This window comes from Egretta garzetta, unplaced genomic scaffold (genome assembly GCF_000687185.1).
Source record: "Egretta garzetta isolate BGI_Z169 unplaced genomic scaffold, ASM68718v1 scaffold397, whole genome shotgun sequence".
NCBI classification, from domain to species: domain Eukaryota; kingdom Metazoa; phylum Chordata; class Aves; order Pelecaniformes; family Ardeidae; genus Egretta; species Egretta garzetta.
Window position 1 is genome coordinate 5786478 of NW_009260493.1, and position 14320 is coordinate 5800797.

The window sequence follows — 14320 nt, forward strand, 5'->3', positions numbered from 1 at the left end:
CTTTCTCATATCTGAACGGTGTGATGTAGTTTCTGTGTACGCAGTGGGAACGTCTGCTCTCCCTGTCCAGGTGCATTCATTTTTTTTATTGTTGCTTCAACATATCCCTGATGTAGAGAGAAGAATTCTAGTTAATATTTTTTAAATTGTGTGCATGCGTGTAATTTGTTCACTTGTAATATAGCGCATATGTAAGCAATCAATTGTTTGACTTGTGATAAGGCTTTTAAATGCAATTACTGATCCCTACCTATACACTTTTACATGTTTCAGGCGAAGTTTATTATTGGTTCCTTAAAGTTGAGTTTTAGTGATGTCTGGTACGATCCCATGCCTATTCTTTTCAAACTACAGACCACTGAAGTTTCAATATTTAATGTCGAATCTTTGAAACGGTGAATGGAGAAATAAGTTAACCTGGTTTCTGCCGTGACTTGTCCCAGGAAAGGCGCTTGAGACCTTATCACCCTCTACAACTGCCTGACAGGAGGCTGTAGCGAGGCGGGGGTCGGCCTCTTCTCCCTGGTAATGGGCGATAGGATGAGGGGAAATGATCTGAAGGTGCACCAGGGCAGGTTTAGGTTAGACATTAGGAAAAATTTCTTCATAGAAAGGGTTGTCAGGCTCTGGAATGGACTGCCCAGGGAAGTGGTGGAGTCCCCATCCCTGGAGGTGTTTAAAAGAAGGATAGATGAGGTGCTTAGGGACAGGGTTTAGTGGTGGGATGGCAGGGTTAGGTTAACGGTTGGACTTGATGATCTTAAAGGTCTTTTCTAACCAAAGCAATTCTATGATTCTATGATTGTGCTTCTGTGGTGGTGTCCCACCGCAGTACAGGCGTGTGCACGTGGGACACCGGCTCTGCCCCTCTGGCTCCCTTTCCTTCTCACTCATTCCCAGTCCGTAGAAACAAAAGAATGGCGATTCAATTAAGCCATCAGTTAAAAGTGTTACTTGCAGGACAGGTACTATTTCTCTTTGAGATAGGGAGACTGCATTGCTTTTAAACTCTGTTAATGTTTATTTTAAGGAACAAAAGTGTTTTAAGAGTGGAAGTGCTTTCTGGGACCAGGTCAAGTGATAACTGCAGGGCACAGCAGGGGATTATTGGCTGAGCTTTATCTCTGTTGATAAAGGCCTCCCTTTGGGGTCCTTATCGAGCGTCATGAGAACTGCGCTTCCAGAGGTTTCACAGTGCTGATGTACTCTGTAGAAAACGCCCCCGGTGGCGTTAGGGTTGTTTGAAAACATAATACAGTCAAACTATTGAACTTCCTTGCAGCCTGGGGAAATATCCTCGCCGAGGGGGTCTCGGTGGTCTGCAGCAGCAGTCCCCGGCGCGTCTGCTCACCTTACAGCATCTCTGCTGCAAAACACTTGGTCTTCAAAATATTTGTGGTGTGATGTAGCAGCTGTGACAATCAAGTCACCGTGCTAGGGTTTGGAGGTGTTTTAAGCTGTAGCAATTGTTCTGATAAAACTGTTAAATTAGCGATACCGTGAAGTGGAGGTTCTGCGTTACCAGCTCAGCCTCACTTCAGCATCTGTGATGCCATTCCCCTGCCGTTCTTCACTGCCACATTGGTTGTAAATAGACAACGTGGGACTGAAATCAGCCAGAGTGCAGCAATACATCCTTTAACAGCTGGCTTGCCTGCAAGAAAAAATGCCATGACAGCAGTGGAGGGGCTATCACCATCACGTGTTCATTCACAATCACAAACTCCGGTGGTGCTGAGCGTTTGGTAGTTGGTTTTCCTGCAGCAAAGTTAAGCTGACCAGGTTTGGCAGAAAGGCGAAGGGCTGGGTTTGGTTTAAACGCCTGCTGAATCAGAGCCTGTTGGCAGGACGCTGCCCTGGGAGGCCGTCGCCTCCTCCCGGTTAGAGCATCGCCTGCCTCTTGTGGTTCCCACTGTCGCTTCATATTTTATCAAACTCGCAAAGTTTACAGACGTGGGATGCTGTTGCTAACCTAGCTAAACTGTGGCATCTGTCAGCTTTTTGTGAGTTTCAGTAAGGATTTTGGAGGTTTTTCCTTTCTTTTACAGATGTGGATGGGAGCCAATAGCAGTATTGGATTACTTCTAAGGTTTGTTAAACAGTAGCTTCAGTTATTGGGATTTTTTTCTCAGTGTTTTGTTGCCTGCTAGCTCATAAAATAATGCTTGCTTCTTTTTAATTCATTACTCTAAGGACAATAGCTCTGTCTTATCTGTAAAGCTGAGACCTTTCTGAAAGATGCGTGTTCCGTGAAAAACATATAAAATTTGAAAGATGCATAACTAAATGTATTTATAAGTGAATAGGATGTTGTCCTGGTTTTGGCTGGGACAGAGTTAATTTTCTTTCTTGTAGCTGGCATAGTGCTGCATTTTGGATTTAGTACTAGAAAAATGTTGATAACACCCTGATGTTTTAGTTGTTGCTAAGCAGTGCTTACACCAGTCAAGGACTATTTCAGCTTCCCCTGCTCTGCCAGGGGCACAAGAAGCTGGGAGGGGGCACAGCCAGGACAGCTGACCCCAACTGGCCAAAGGGCTGTTCCATACCATATGACGTCATGCTCAGTATATAAACTGGGGGGAGTTGGCCAGGGGGCAGTGATTGCCGCTCGGGGATGGGATGGGCATCGGTCGGCAGGTGGTGAGCAATTGCATCGTGCATCACTCGCTTGTTTTGTGTATTCGTTTATAATTATTTTCTCTTCCTCTGCTGTTCCATTAAACTGTCTTTATCTCAACTCACAGGTTTTACTTTTTTTTTCTGATTCTCTCCCCCTCCCCACCAGGCAGGGGGGAGAGTGGGTGAGCGGCACCACGACAGATGTTCTGAACCAAGTTGGGTATTTTATTATTCGCTATTTACCATGGCTTTTTTTTCCACGTTTCTCTTCCAATAGCGATGAGATTTAGATTTCCCAATTAAAGGATGTTATATATATTAAAAAAAGAAGCCAAAGTCCTTGCAACTTGGGAGGATTTTCTCACTTGGCAGTAAGAACCGACAACTGAATCGCTTTCCGTCTTTGCAAATCCTGGGCCGTGCAGAGTACTGAGTAAGCCTTTGTGGCCTTTCGTGCCCTAAGTGACAGAAGGGCTCAGTCTGTTGCGGTGAATGGCCGGGATGGCTACTTACAGAGCCTCATGCAAGTGACTGGCCATCCTTGTTCCCAGCTTTCTCTGCTGCAGCCAGCTCGTACCATAACAGCTGATGTATCTTATTGCATCAGATAAAGCTGGGAGCTGGTTTGTTTTGCAAAGAAAAAGTAACTTGAATATAATTGTGTGCCTAAAAAAAAGGGGGGGGATTTTTTACCCCTTTTCTCTCGGTGTTCTTAATGAAGGATTGTCCTATGGCTGAGTTTTCTTAGTTGTTTTTTTCATTTGGCCAAAACAAGCCACTGAATTCTTGCAAAGCAGAGGAACTTGTCCGTTTGTACAAAATTACTTCAGGTCTCAGATAAGTAACAACTTTTCCAGTATGCATTTCTGAATGTGTCTTGCATTGTCGGCTCATTTTGCTGCACGTTCCCTGCATGTGCCGTAGAGAACAAGCCTCCCTGCCTGTCCTTTTCTGGCCACGGAGGTCCAGCTCTTGGTCTCCTGTGCTTGCTGCCATACAAGTCATTTTGAGAGTCAGATGCAAGACTATTGTAGATGAAGGGAAGGATAAAGAAGAACTTGGAATATGCTGGGTAAAAAGAGATTAATGTTGGGATGTTGTAAAACACTTCGTAAGTGAATCAGTAACATGAGTATGAAGGCCTTGCCAAAAGAAAACGCTTTGCTAGCCTGGCTGCTCACTGCTAGGTGTGACCTTGCACTCGCCGCTGCAAGGAGGTGCTGGTGGGTGGATGCTGCGTGCGTTCCTCTCTGTGGACCAGCAGGTGAGAAGCTGTGTGTGGTGCTGAGGAGCACGAGGAAGAGGCGGGGAGGTTTTGGTACGGAGCTCATTAACATCGCTCAAGTGCATCTGGAGGAGTCTGAAAAAAATAGAGAGTTCAGAGATCTCTTTTGTGGAGTGTTTTCGGCAGCTGGAGCAGGGAGCGTCTGCTGTAATTAAGGAGGTGGAACAATGTAAGTGCAAATCCACGTGTGACACAGGTGAGATTGGAAAGCCTGTGGGTGAGGATGGTGGTTAATGGTAGACTGAATAGGCTCTTCAGTGCTTAATTTGATTAAAAGTCCTGGGGTTTATGGATGGGTGCATACAATATATTTGCAGATCTTACTGGGAGTTGCTTTACCTAGTGCAGCGCAGTAAAAATTGGTTTTGAGTGCTATAAGAAAATTAGACTCAGGTCAGATTAAAGCTGAAACATGGTGAGGAGAACGTGAAACTCCACAGAGAAGCCAGAACTGTTTCAAGGGATGCCTTTATCAGCCTGGCTAATGGAGTCACACTAGCAATCAGAAACGGATTATGGCAGCATTAGCAAAATCCATTTTACTATCCCATGTTTCTTACTGCGTCCCACACTCCCCCAGGCCAGCACTTTGAGATGAAGTGATAAAAGGTAACCAGGTTTTATAGCTGCGGTGCATTGTCTTGTGCTGGAGGAGTAGAGAAGCAAATTCTCCGATTGACAGGGCAGATACTCGTATTGTCCCTTCTGGAGTCAGGTTGTGTGCCTGTGCGAACTGGGTGGTTGGTAGTAGAGGGCTTCTGCAGCGTTTGGCAAGTTTGCAGTGCTCCTGCAGCAGAAATCCTCCAGGTGACCTGTCTTTTTGTGGTTTTGTTACTAAATGTGAAAATCTTCAGAGGCTTCCTTGCCACTCCCTTATTTTTCCTGTGCCAACTCCTCCTCACACAATGTCCTTTCCCTTGTTTTTTCTCATATTATTGGGAAGCCGAAAGTTTCAATAATGACCCCTTGGAAAGGTGAGATGGTGTGTTGCCTTACAAATACTTTGATTTATCAAGTAGTATGTTCAGTGCGTTGTGTATGGCATGTGCTGCCCCACGTTGAACATCGGTAACTTGCCGTGCTGCTTTTGCAGAGCCTGTGCTAGGTAGTAATGCAATGATTAAAATATATATTAACACATATTGCCATGTATGTGGTGGCTATGATGACCTCTATGTTGTGCTCAGAAGGAGCGATACGGCCTGTGTAGTGTACTACCAGTTAGGGACAGTTGGAAAAGGAGGTACAGCCTCCACAGGGGACACAGGCAGCTCCTGTGGCGAGACCTGGGGGGGACACACCAGGCTGGCAGAGCATCGCTGCCACCTGCCCCAGTGCCTCTGCCTGCTGGGGAGCCTGGGTTTTGTAGGTTTGCTGGTGCTGTGTTCCCTGGTCCCCCACCCTGCCAGGGCACGGGGGTTTGGCTCCTGCTCTCGGCTCCCAAGGAGCTCAGGACTGACCTTGAAACCACTTTTCCTCCGTATGGCTCCTGCATAGGCCAAACTGATGCCTTTTAAAGGAAATGGTATTAAAAGTCTGATAGATGACAACAGATTTTTAGCCCTCTCTTGTTTCCCTGCCCTAATCTGATAACAAATCATTGAAAAATATGCACTGCTTGGACACAGTTAGAGATCAGCTCTGCTTTTGTCACCTGTCCAGAGCCACTCGCTCCGTATTATGGGCTGTGATACCTTAAGTAAAAGCACGCTCATTCTCTGAAATACATCACTTCTCTCCTTAGCTCTCGGTTGGCTTGTGCAAACATTGTGGAAGTAAAGCAGGCTTGCCCTTTGCTGGCATTGCAGCTGGCAGCATGTAAATCTGGCTTATTGATACCTTGTAGTGTTAATAAAAAAAGACACGTTTAAAATAATCCCAAATGCCAGTAGGCTTAGTGACATTTAAGCATGAGCGATGCTGTCAGTTCATCCGCAAACAAAAGCGGTACATCTTAATTTGTCTAATTACGCTCTAACATGCAGACCAGCTGCTGCTGTGAACAAAAGCAGTTGATCACACCATTTTATTAATTGCATATTAATTGCCGCATTCATGTTAACCATATGGGAGACAGTAGGCTGGAGTGAAGGCTACTTGGTGGTGGAAAAGAGAAAATGAACTGGCAGAGTGGTATCTTCAGAGGACAAATCTCAGAATGATAGGGTGCCTGGAGCTTGCTGATGCAACCCGATTTTTAGAAGGAATTCGTATTTTTTTTTCCTCCCTGCTAAATTACTGTATTTAAAAGTGAGAGGGATATGAGTAGAAAGGACTGTCTTGCATGATGACTGTGTATTTGTGAAAGTACTCCTGTTACTGGCAAGTTGGTACTGAATTTGGTTGTTGATTTGCTGAAGGCAGCCTTGCTGGCACGTGGCCGTCTGCCTTTGTCTGTCCGCTGTGCCGATGGATGCACCCACCCTGCCTGGAATCGCCTGCCACGGGAGCAAGGCTGGAAGAGCCAAAAGGAGCACAAAACTTGCTGATTTTTATACCTCATGCAATTTGGCTGCAAGTTAGTAGTCTTTTTAGATAACAGTGGCAAGTCTTGAGCAGAACCGGGCTGCTTAGAGTAAAAAATAAAAAAACTTTACACAGGTGGATTAGCTGGTGCAAAATACTGACAGCAAAAAGCAAACGGTAGTGGACTGGCTGCTGCGTGTATCTAGCATCAGATTACCTTGTAGGATGTTGAATGATGCTCTTCCTGAAGGTGAGGCTTTAGAAACTGCCCTCAACTACTTCTTTTTCTTTTTTTTTTAATTGCCATGCTGTGTAAAGGCAGCCACCCCTCTCAGCGGATGCACGCCAGTCCTGTCGGGCAGCCGGTGTAGGTTGGGAGTACACGGGCAGGGACTTCTCTCCTGTCACCCCAGACTGACATGATCACGGTTTACAGAGCAGCTCCTTTGGTGGGGCTGCAGGGGGGCCATCTCCTGTCCCCGGCCAGCCACTGGCCCACAGGGGGGCACCCGCAGCACGGACAAATGATGTGATACATGCAGAGGAAGCTTACTAAAACACAACCAAAAAACCCACCCAAGGTCTACCTTGAGCGTGTTTCCTTTCTCCTCCCCTTTCACACCTCTTGAGGGAGGCGAGCAAAGCCTGGTGCTGTAATTTTTTAAGCCGATGAAGGGGCATCAGGTTTGGTAGGAGGAAGACCCAAGGGCAGCTCACTGCTTTCTTAGGAAGGAGGCGATGCGTTAATGGCAGATCAAATAGAAATATGTCTAATTACATGAAAGGAAGCGCAGGAGTGGACCTGAAATATGCAATGATTTAGAGAACTCAAGTCTTGTCAGTCAATGAAAATTCTGCCTGCTTGGGTTTTCTAAAGTATGTCAACATCAAAGGCTTAGTCCCACCTTATTGCCAACAGATGGCATTTTGCTTGCATTTCCTAAATGTCTCAGAAGATTGGGATTGGGAGAGATTAGTTATTAAAAAAAAGGGGGGGGGGCATGGCCTTTGTTTTAATTAATGTATTGTGCAAAAGACCACCCCAAAATACATGTTTCAGGCTGTATTGGAAAGCACGGAAGAAGGCACAAGGGTTGCACAACTAAGAAATTACTAATAAGTAGTTGAAAAGTGGTTTGGATCTGATCTATTCCCAGCATACGTGGTGCAAAACGAGCAGTAACAGTGACATTCTTATGCTGAAGCAGAAATGGGGGCAGAGGGGTTGTTTTCTTGCTTTTTTTTCTCAACAGAAAAATGCTTTAAGTGGCTCATCACAGTCGTATCTCAGTTGTTGCTGTAATACACTGCAGTGGGATCTGGATTATGGGGATGATGCATGGATTGGAAAGACACAGCTTGAATTTTTGGATTGCAAGCAGCGCCTGCCGTTAGCAGCAGTTACAGAAACAGCGCCTGACTTTGTGAACTGACCAGCTTTGACCTGGAGTCATTGGAAGAGAAAAAATACGAAACCCCATGATGCCGCTACTCCAGTCACAGCAGAAGGGTACTTAATCAGCCTCCTCGTGTCCTCTGCGCACAGGCAGGCAGGCTGGGGCCTGGCTATTACTAATTTAAAGTCCGAATTCCCCAAAGCACTGCTTGTGGCTGTTAGGCTGCAGCCCCTGGTTTTTGTTCGGAAACTGTTTTTCAATATGCTGGCAACCACCTAGGTTACTAGCGAGGGCACGTCCCATCAGCTGAGCATGAACTGGTGTCGCTGGAGACTAGGCTTCTGGAGGAGTGAGAACAGCTTGTAAATATTGTGGTTGAGAGGCAAATTATCCACGTGTGATGCCTTTTCTGTGGGAGTGCTCAGCTGCCCACTCTGCAAGGGGTCAGTGGCCACGTGCCGCTCACCCCAAAGGTCTCGTCCCCTGTCCGTCTGATTTCTGATCTGAGCCACGATGACTATGGGACAACATTTCCTCCTCTGGTTCAGAGCTGGCATTTTTTGCCTGCTGTCCTTTGGGCACTTTGACAAGGAGTTTAAGAACTAATGAAGTTTTACACACAAGGGCGGTGGAGCATGTTTGTCACTGCCCAAAAGCATCGACAGAGGTTTATAAAACCATTTCTCTCCAGTTCCGTGATCTGTTCCAGGGAGGGCTAATTAAACTTGAAGCTGGGTAGCATGTCCAAAGCAGGTTTGGCGCCTGTCCTAACTGAATGATCCCTTATGCTTATTCTCACCAGAACCTCTAATTGGTCTGGCCCTCCGTTTGTTTGTCAGACGTTTGCCACAAAGACGATGGCATGGCTAGAGCAGGGAAAGTGGGCTGCTGTTCAGCGGGTGCGAGCAGGTCCCCAAGCAGATGGTGGTAGCAATGTTAGGTTAAATAATTAATAGCATCAGAAAAAAAGACACTGTCTTATGTCCAGTAGTTGAAGGTGAGTGCGAGCTTTTTCCTGTGTGTGATGCTAACCTTGTCCTGTTAGGTTTCATTAATCTGAAGAGGAGTAGGATGCGAATTGTCCTGACATAAACCCAAGTATTTTCAAAGCCTGTATGAACACAGCATTTGAATTTCTTCATTCCTGGAGCAGTGTGTACGCCCTGTACAGAATATTAGACATTGTGGGATGTGTCAGGTACTTCTAATGGCTGTAGTTTCAACTATATTCTTCAAACCAGCCATGGTTTAAAAACAAAAATGTAAATTGAGTTTTGGTGTGCATCAGGTTAGACGATTCCTGGTATGGTGGCACAGCAGGGATCTTGCTAGGTGACGCTTCTGTCTTAACTCAAGTGGACGGGGGTTGACGTTTGCTTAGCGCTGCATTGCAGCATCCTTAAAGGGTGCCAAAGCCTAGAATTGCTTGTATCATTATCCATGAAGACGGGAAAAAGGAAGAGGCTTTTCATGCATGCTACATACTGCAGAATAATTTTGGGAAAATACAGCTGTGGGTTTACAGACTGGTTTTCCTGAGGGTGTAAATGTTGTTCACATTGACCATGTTACTGATCTCCCACCTCTTTTACACTTGGATCGGGTCTTCTGCTCCAGGGCTCAGCCCTGCCCTGGAGCCGGTGGGAAGTTTTCCACCTGACTCTTCCAGACTATTTTTAAATTGGGCTCCTCCTCTCGTCTCAGTAACTTGCGATGTAAAATGCTGTCCCGTTCCAATTCTGTAATAGCGCAAGCTGTCACTAATTAACAGTCCTCTGGACAAATCTGGAACCCAAAGTTGAATTTGGGTCATTGCGCACAGTTAAAATAAAAATAAAAAATGCAGCTGCTGGGATACACGGCAGTTCTATCAACTCTCTGGAGATGGCAGGGTTGTTTGCTTAGTAGTCGTTAGCTACTGGTCTTTGCCTTGTTCTTGCTGTAGTCTTAACTACTAGGATGTTTCAGAAATGACTGAGCTGGGCAGGACCCTTGACTCTGCAAGCTTATTGTCTGGGCTGGAAAACCCATGGTATTTTTGCACAGAAATTTGGTTTTAGGCTTTGCATAGTTGTCTCTGTATTTGTTTGTGTGGTGTCTCCACTCTCTGATCAAGTGTTGGAAATCTCCACGTCCTTGTGTATCTCCTATTGGCAAGATGATACATTTAGAAGCTCTTTCAAAAATATATTGTAGTTTGGGTGTAGGTGGTGTTGATCTGGATTGTGGATGCATGCTTGCGTTTCCGTTGACTTCAAGTGAGAGTTCACCACTGGAAGACGCTTACTGTGAAGACATGATGTCAGGTTATAGAGAGTGTGATCTGTTCAGGGCTGAAGTGGGGGTGATGGTGCCATAGCTGCACGCTTTTGGAGGGTTTCACATACAAATAGTGAAAGTAGTGGAAGAAATATTTTTAAAACTAGCATCAGCTGTCTCAGGTTTTAAACTCCTCCAACTTTTCCAACCTTTATTCCAACTCCTCCAACAACATATAAACATTTCTGCAGTTTATATTTTGTGCTAAGTGGGAAAACCAAGAATACCAAAAGAGGTATTTTTGCTATTGAAAATGGTATCTTTCATTTTAAACGGTGTGTATTAAACCCCTTGTCATGTTACAACTTTACTGTTTGTTCAGTTCTCTGAAGTTGTCCAGCCACAGTAGGGAATAACTACTTTTTCTACAGCAAGAAAACCTGTATGTATCTGCAGTTGTAATCCTATAGAAAAAAGTAGGGATCTTCTCCTTTCCCTTTCTGGCAGGAAACAGAGGCAAAAACATCAGGCTGAATGTGGGAGAGGAGAGGAAAAAAAGATTTCCATTTTTTTTTGTCTTTTTGTGGATTACCTTTCGATGAATCACAGAATCACAGAATCGCAAGGGTTGGAAGGGACCTCGGGAGATCATCTAGTCCAACCCCCCTGCTAAAGCAGGTTCTCCTAGAGCAATCTACACAGGACTTCATCCAGGTGGGCTTTGAATATCTCCAGAGAAGGAGACTCCACAACCTCCGTGGGCAGCCTGTTCCAGTGCTCTGTCACCCTTAGAGTAAAGAAGTAGATGGTGATGCCTGTTGTTTGCTTAATGCCCCCTGCATGCTTATTTATTGAAACCATTGCCACAGTATTAAAAATCGTGACAGTTGGTGTGCTCATTAGTGCTTTCTGATTACGTTTGGTGGCAAGGCATCTTTTTCACAGTAGCATCATTTAAACTGTTAGATGCATTTCGCTAGCAATCCATAGAAATGCAACCATTGAGCTGTTAACGTTGACTGACTGTGGTGCATTGTGAGGTTTGGGCTGCTTGTTTGCATATGATTAATAACAAGAATGTTTGCATCTCTGATGCTTTTAATCAAACAGGTAGTAATAAAATTTTAAGTTGGCACCCATGTTATAAATTTTGAAAGTTTGACCAATTAGCAGTATGAATTTAGGAGGCTGTTGTTTCGTTTTAAAGACTTTATTGAGAGCCTTGATAAGAAGATGCTGATCACATGAAGGTAGTCTTAAAATTTGATTTCAGAATCTATTGGTATTTGATCATGTTTGAGATCCACATGCCCATGGCGAGCCAAAGACTTTCTCTGGAGATGCCGTAGTACAGATGTTGGTTCAATTGTTTCTTTAGGAGCTTAAAGCAGGTCACTGGGTCCTACGGGAATACTGTTATTAGGTGACTGTTACGTGGACTGGATGCCTTACTTTAGTTGGAAAATACTGGGTTTTTTCAGGGCAGTTTGTGCCATTATTTCATTGGAACATACCCAGGTTTTCAGATTTTGTCAAAAATCTTAGGGCTTTAGGGACAATACCAAATGTCACAACTGCTGAAATCTGTTTACTATTTGTGAACCTTCACTTTTACTTATTATTTTACTATTGTGTTGTGCAGATAATCTTTTCAGGGGAAGTTTTTGAAAATTTCTGACTCAGAAACAAAACTTTTTTTTCAAGTTGCTGTGTGAGACTGTGAGTGAGCTTGAGGTTCTTGATTTTGGCGTGAGCAGTTGTATGATCATACAAAGGTTGGTATTTTCCAAGGAGCTTAATTTTTTTCATCTATAGGTTACTATGTTCTTAGGAAACTAGAGGACATACTGGCCTAGTCTTAAGAGAGGATGTCTCAGAGTTTCAATGCGACTCACCTTGAGTTTATTAAGACAGTCAGCAGAAAGAAGAAGAAAAGAACGGCCAACTCCTTGTACCAGGATAAGCCATATATAAATACAGCATCCCAAAGAGCAATGTTGGGTGGGGGAGACAGAGATACGCTACAAGAATTCTTTCTGTGACCTTTAAATAAGTGAAATGAGTGGGGAGCACGTCCCCTTCAGGATACCCGTAAGAGAATGCAGGCTGAGATTAGTTGAAGATGTCTGTTGGATATTAGCGTGGATCCACAAGTGCACAGCTGCCAAAGATGGAATTACAGGCTGAACAGCGAGACGGTTCGGGACAGAAGTTCAGAAATGGCATTTCTGCAGTCTGGTTTTGCTGGTTTTGCTCCTGAGTCCTACAGGACGAATCAATGAGAAGACTTAGGCAAACTTGCCTGCCTGGTATTTTTTCCATCACTAATTCAGAAGAGAATCATCTTCTTTGTGGTGCGTTATTAGGGGAAATAAGGGTCAAGATTTTGCAAAGACTAACTTATTTGCTGCAGCTGTTTTTGATGGGTTCTTTGGGATAACTCATAGCATAGGAGCATCGAGGTGCATTTGGAATTTAAATTGAGAATGTTTCCCGGAGGAATTTTAAAAGGGTCTACACAGGGAGAGAGAAAAGTACTCTTCTGGGAGCCAACGTCACCTTAGCTGGGGTTCAGGAATGGCCAAAGAAAAAAGGATTGAGCCCTGCAAGTTACAACAAAACCATGAAACAAAACTGCACTGAATTCACAGAATGTTTTCTATTCTCCTGCCCGCAGTTACAGTGTGTGTGGAGATGCTCTAACCAAAAGAAACTGCTGCTTTGTCTGCAGGCAGCCCTGCCCAAATGCTCCCTTTTCTCTTTGGTGGTGTGTTTGCATGACAGAGGATCCCGTGGAAAGATGTTTTGAATTGTCAAAGGAATGAATTAGCTTTATTGTGCTGTGACCTAAATAGGATCATCAGATCAATCAGTCTGCGGCTTTTCTGTCCTCTCTGGCTTAGGTTGTGCTGCCTCTCCTTCTCATCTTCCTCCCTCGTCCCCCTGCTCCTGCCGGCAGCCCCTTTCCCAGAGCCTGCGGCCATAATCCCTTAGGAGCATGGATAAAGGCGGGCTCTGCCGGGGTACCCTCTTCCAACCCTCTTCCAACCCTCAATACCTGCTCGGTAATTGCCTGCGCAGAGGCAGGCTCAGCGCCCAGCTCCCCTGCCAGTTGGCTGGGGCACGGGTCCTTCTCGGCTTTTTGTTGCGGCGGCTCTGGGATAAAATACTTCTTCTTTGTTCCCTCTCCCCTGTGCATTCTCCTCCTCCTCCTCTTCCTCCCGATCCAGGTTTAATGAATCGTAATTTCTGGGTAGCCGGGGAAGTATCGCGCTTCACCAAGGCCGAGGTTGCCCTGAAAGAGGCCATTGTGAGCCAGCGGGGCTGGAGGCAGGAGGGCAGCCCAACGCGGTGCCGCCTGGGACTGCCTTTGTGGAGGGAGCGCTTTTGTTCTCCCGAAAGATGCCGGCAGAGGGGACCAGCCGGGACCGGCTCTGGAGGGAGGGAGAAACCCCTTCTGACCATAAATTATTGACTCCTGTGGTCTGCGGGGGTGGCTTTGACTCCTTTTATGAACACGAGCAAGCGGTTGATGGCAGGGGCGAAGGTGGCCAGAGCAGGCACAAAGCTGGGGCACGGAAACACTTGAGACGTCGGGCGTTTCTTATCTCAGGTGCTTGCTGTCTCATAATGACGGAAGTCTCGTCTAGAAGTAAAGCCGCAGCTTTCAAGGCCCGGGTAGTGTTGGTCTGAGCCAGGCAGGAGCCTCGTGACCTGCAGGAAGGGGTTTGTAACCCTCCTCGGGTTCGGGCTCGGAGGGGGCGGACGGCGGTGGCAGGGAACAATCCCGAGCAGGTCCGACGCGGACCCAGTCCTGGGGACATGCTGCAAACAACTGACTGCCCCTCCACAGCGTCTTCCCCACGCGTCCCTGTGTGAGCTGCTGGAGCGTGGCACAGTGGAAACTTATTTTGAGTGCGCAACTGACGTGTCCATAAAAAAGCAAAGGTGTCGATGTAATTGTTTTGAGCACATCTGCTTGCCAACGTTTCTACGTTCCCTTTTCCTTACTGAACAGAGGCTCGCTGGAAGAGCTCTCGCGGTGCAGTTCCCAGCTCAGTTGCATGGTTTTACTTTCCCTTTCCTCTTAAAAGTGTCATCAGTGCTACGCAGTTGTTCAGCGGAGGATTTTTTCATTGTCTGAATAAAGTCGCTAAGGCTTACAACTCAAAAGTTTAGGTTTTGATATGACAGTACATACATGTTAGTAGTTTGATGCGTCATGCCTTCGTGAACTTGGTATATGTCTTGGGTTTAACATGTCCTCCATCAAAATAAGTGGTAAAATTTG